Below are 6,000 nucleotides of genomic sequence, written 5' to 3'. Positions count from 1 at the left end.
TTCAAAAGGTTTTAGTTATGTAACAATTGTGGCACCAATATTTTTAGGCATGTGCCATGCAATAATTAACAACTCAACCGTTATTCTTAATTCTTGCCAAATATTCTCACTATGAAAGTTGGTGGATTACCATGAACAAATCTCAAACTTTGGGAGTTTTAAAAATCAAATTGGTTCTCAATCCATACTAGTAGATTTGTCATAGCCAAAATAACTGCTTTGATATACCTATAAGTTGTTACAAGCCAAAGTCAAGGACATAGAGATGCATGAGGCTTGGAATGGTAAGAAGCGACACGTAGAAGGTCCGCAAGAGAAATGATTAATGCTTAAAATGATTGAATGTGGACGTTTAATTGATTGAACGTGAACTACTTGAGTAATCGATTGATCAATGACATGCTCACAACATGTGTTCAACCATTCCATGTAGATGCATCTACAACGCAAATGGAGAGAGGATGCCCCTAATAACATATCAAAATACTATTTCATTCATGTGGCATGTTGAATGCATGTGGCAACATGAGAGAATTGATTGTACATACTAAAATGAAATTAGATTGTGTGATGGATGGAGGAGTTGTGGGATAGATTGGCTTCAATCGTAGCACAATCTCTACAAGAAGCATAACGTTGTAGTTGATGTGCTAATGCATTCCGAGATTATTTAAGCATATCAACATCAACTGTCACTATGCTTGCATTTGCTGAGTAATAATTGAAGCCCAATAGCTTTGTGATGAATTATTGCTGGTTGGAGATGTAGTACAAAGGACTGCCATGTTATTGGGCTATACTGACCAAGATAAGAATGAGGATGCTATACAATTTTATCCTCAAATGCTTGTGCAAGGCTTCCTCTTACCTAATATCATATATGATAACATTTTGTGGTATGTAGAAAGCATGTGGCAACAAGGGAGAATTGGTTGTACATACTAAAATGAAATTAGATTTTGTGATGGATGGAGGAATTGTGATATAGATTGGCTTCAATAGTTTCACAATCTCTATGGAAAGCATAATGTTGTAGTTTATGTAAGGATGTTTTGTTTAGAAAAAAAAAAACTATTTCATTCATATAAAATCCGACATGTTAGAGATAGTCATAATGAAATGGTGCGAGAAGATAAAGATTAATTCATTAATTTACGTTGCTACTGTCACTCTATCTATGCATTTGGCCCACGAGCAAGATTACTCTTGATGAGTAAGTCCAAACAATATTTTAGGCTTGTTGTAGCTAACACTAATTATTAATTTACCAGTTCCTTTTATTTGTTAGTGTACACGTATAGTTAATCAAATCTATTTGGACAACTTTATATTTCATATGATTCTTGGTTGTTCCACAATATAATTGGGATCCAAAACCAAACTTCTTTCATGTAGCAAGTTCAACCAATGTTCTGGGTTGTGAGATGAACTAGCTAACACTTTTGACATTATTACTTATTTTTAACAATATTGCAAATGTGAACATTTATAGAGTGTTTCATTAACGTTACCGGTTCTTAAAACTTCGGGAATTTTAAAAATATGTTGAATAGGGGACTATCTATTTTTTGTCCCCACTTGCTTCAAGGAAGTTAGTGGTCTACGAATCATAAGGTTTGACGACCTTGTATATCCACTTCACAATAGATATACAAGGTGGTCGACAAATCATAATGTACATTTTTATCCGGCGAGAAGCAAGAAATTGTGCATTTAAAGCTTACGGAGAGAAAAGATCATTCAATGTCTTGGGCCTCGTTCTGTTCCTGAACCTTGCACACACAAACACTTGCTTTTGTAATACCAATATTACTATAGGGAAAACCCATGACAGATTATCAGAGCGAAATGACAGGTGCATCACTATATTTATTTTCACTCTAGAAAACCTCAACGAAGATGGCATAAACAAGGATCCTCTATTTCTTTCTTTCCTAGTGAAAACCAAAAGCTTTGATATATGTCAGAGATAGGCTGACCATAGTGCAAACGGTTGTAAAATATCCATATTTTCCACATTGCCCCAAAAACTTGTCGAGTCTTTTATGAGCAACAAAAACTAATGTGGAAGATGATAAGGAATTTGTTGTAATAATCTAGCCAGAGGAGCCCTTATTAGTTGAAATGTTGTTTCATATGCATGTGGCAAGGGCAACGAGATTGTAGGATTGCCCATGTAGTAGCTTGAATGACAATAATCACATCTAAAGGAAAACTACTTTCTTTAACAATGAACTTTCGATATTGTCTATAACCTTCATTTGTGGAGATTCTTTAAAAATAAAGGCACATCACACAAACATAGGTGTTTAAGAGCCTTCACATGGTTTGTCATATAAGGAGACAATTGTATTATCCAATCAATGCCTTCTTTGGCGTTTGAAATGTAAAAACTTAAAGACTTGCACTTTCACCAAATTTAGTCCCATGTTGAATATTGACATACATATATTTTGTTGTTGAACATTGCATAATCTTATAGGTAGGAAACTTGTAAGTGAGGTGAAAATCCATAAAGGATACATGCCTAGTAAGAAACATTGAAAAATAGGGCATAAATAACATCACACCAATGTTATGAGTCATGAAACACGTAAAGGGTCTCGGGAGAAACCCCAATTAAACCAATATGAATCTAAAGTTTTTTCACTACGAATAGGCAATGTTGTCCACATAACCACGTGTCAAACCCATGGAAAAAATATAGCAAAGGGCTCAAATTCCCATGCCAATAAAACCAAAGATACAACTAGATTTTGGTTTTGATGAGCATGGAACCATTATTGTTTACAATGGACAACTAGTTGCAAGGAAAGTATTGTATGAGGACAAACACAAATCAATTGAATAAGGATTTCATATGCTTGTCCACACCTCTTACAAGTGACCCTAGTATCAAACCCATGGAAAAAAGATAACCATGGGCTCAAGGTTCCATGCTAAAAAACCTCAAAGAATCAACAAGATTTTGGATTTGATGAGCGTGGAACCATAAATTACGATAGTGAATAGCTTGTTGTAAGGAAAGTATTGTATGGGGACGAGTCTAGACTAGCTATAAAAGGGTTTCATATGCTTTTTGCCATAGCTCCTATAAGTGATTGAAGCAAATTATCTCGAGTGTAACAAATACCAACATGCAAGATCCAAATTAGACATAGCCAAAGAAATAGACATCCCTTAAGAAGCCACAATTTTTTCACCATCCTTTGACCCCGTAGTTTCTTAATGAAGCAATGAGTTTTTATACAGCACATATCACATCCAACCACAAATTTGGCTACAAACCATATGAAAAGATATGCCAATCTTGAAGTCAAGTTTCATCCAATAATGGATGAGTGTGTTGTTGTTTAAACACAAGGTATTGAAAGTCATGTGACATGGATTTTTGATGCACAGTAAAGCTATGTCTTCATCTTGCATCTAAGAAGATAATATATTTTCATCAATTGTGACCACATTTGTTATGATTATTATACTTTTTTATTTTTTCAGCATCCAATACCTTATTGTCATGAAACTAGGAACAAGAGAATGTCAAATATTTGGAAATGGATCTATCAAATATATTGAAGATAGATAAATACAGTGCCATGAAGGATGCAACTGAAAAAGGATGAAACTCAACAAGAGAGATCCCCAACTAGTATTGGCTTGGAATGCCAAATTGATGCTCCAAACTCTCTTACATTCTCTTACATATGGTAGAACTCATCATTGACATAGAATGCTACAATAGGCCAAGGGCTCCCTTCCACAATATGGAAATCATACCTCTTTCTCACTAACACATAACGGATAGTTAGGCAAGAGAATTAACTTCAATATTCTAGATGGAATTGCACGTTCTTGAATATTTAGTGGGATAACAATGCAAGAGGATGTTATAGGACATTATAGGTGGATCACCTCGTTATTGCCTCATGCATGATGGGAATTTAGGCAAAAACAAGTGACAACCATATATAAATATATATGATATTCATGTGGTCATCACAACAATGACTCTTAACAAACTATGCAACGATGGATACTTTCAAGCCTCATAGAATACCTCGAACATCATCCATCTATGGCCCACTTGAGATGCTTCATCACTTTTTCCCTACAAAACCAATCAAGTTGGTGCTAAGCGAGCATCAAGATACCTTCTTCATGGGCAAAGACACATCCCCACATCCCATGGAGAAACAATCGAAATCCCCAAACTTTGTGTCACATATTCATTGCATAAAGCAACTAAGATAGATATATCTTGCGTACAAGATTGATTTTAGTTGCAAACTCGAGGAGTAAAATTGCTTTCCAACCCCATAACATGGATATGCAAACACATACACACACACACACACACTCTCTCTCTCTCTCTCTCTCTCTCTCTCTCTCTCTCTCTCTCTCTCTCTCTCTCTCATTCTCTTGCACACACATATGCGCATACACAATGTGCACTGCACATTTACAAAAAGAAATAGATTTCCTAAACTTTTAATAAGGACCTCATTTCACCCATATTTTTCTTGGTTTTACGGGCAACTCATTTGTTAGAGTTTAAATTCATATTCACCTTTTATTCTTTGTTTTATACACTATTCATTTGTTTATGCATTTGAAGTATTAGATAATACCATGCTATAACCCTTACATTAATGACATGGAAGGGTTCTTTTTTTCTTATCATGTTTAGTAAATTATGCTACAAGAGGTATCATCACTCATAACACCCGTTGAATATAGTATATGAATTGTCATAGGGGACAATGCTATGTAATCTTGTTATTAATAGGTTCAACCCACCATACATTGCCAAAATTTGAGCCAAGTGGGATGAAACACAACATGTTTCATTGCCAACTTTGATCAAATGAATTATATGATCTATTTGGTACAACAAAGCAAACATCTTTGTTCGCTCGAGATATTGAAGTGACCATGACTCTTGAGAGTCCCTATTCCCAAAGCTGATTGACATATGAGAGTCATATGAGCCACAATTCAGAATGTGCAATGGGTCGAAACCAACCTTTATGGTTCCTTCCTTTTTAGTGGATTGTGCATTATTTAAGGAAGGGATGACATCAACTACAATGTTTGTATGGTAATATGTGTGTCACCTCAAGCGGCAATGTGTCCATGAGGTCTACATAAAAAATAGGAAACACTAGAGAAATGTGGGTGCACTAGGGTCCCTATGAAGGCACAAAAGGGCCATACATAATCTTGAAACCAAGACAATAAATCTCTAGACTATGGGATTTTTGAAGGGAATAGCAATTAAAAAACATAAACGGGAAAGCTCTTAAAATTTGAAGGACAATGGTAACTATAAGTTTACATTTTCCTAGATAAGTTCAAGCAAATAGGGTAATTAATCGAGGCAAATTGGAGAAAATGGCTTTTGAAATTAGAGTGATTTTTGGAGGTGTGGGAAGATACACAAAAAGCTTTGGAAGCGAGTCATTAAGACAAGACAATGGAAAGAGAAACATTTGAAGGTTTTATTTCAAACCCATGTAAGAAACAAGAGAACATGTGCGGGTAGACTCTCATTCGCAAAACCATTAATTAAAGCATAAGATTGAAGGAGGGGGGTAAAGGAATCCGTAGAGCAAACAAGTTAATGATGGATTTCTGTCGTAGATAAGTTAATGACGAACCTTATGTATGATGACCATTGTGTAAGAATACTGACACTTTGCAAACATAATAATTTTTTTTGAGCATTTACAATGTTCGGGTCGTTGAAAGCGAACTATGTAAAAGCCAAAGTCCATGAGGAAAGGTGCTGGCTAATTGTCAGCGTAATAATCTAAAAAGTCAAAATGTGAATGCTTTTTTTTTTGTAGTGAATTGGAAAGGTTAGACCTGAATGCTTGTTGCAATCACTCATTACTCATTGATTTTGACTCGTTAGTGTAAATGATCTCAAAGTCAGGATATCAATATTTGTTTGTTACAATGACTCTTCGTTGTAATGATCCAATCTCGAAGGCATACAGA

Source organism: Azolla caroliniana, unplaced genomic scaffold, assembly GCF_043228905.1.
Source record: "Azolla caroliniana isolate FFs.n. ecotype wild unplaced genomic scaffold, voAzoCaro1.0.p SCAF_3, whole genome shotgun sequence".
Taxonomy (NCBI): Eukaryota; Viridiplantae; Streptophyta; class Polypodiopsida; order Salviniales; family Salviniaceae; genus Azolla; species Azolla caroliniana.
This window is presented reverse-complemented; position numbering follows the sequence as displayed.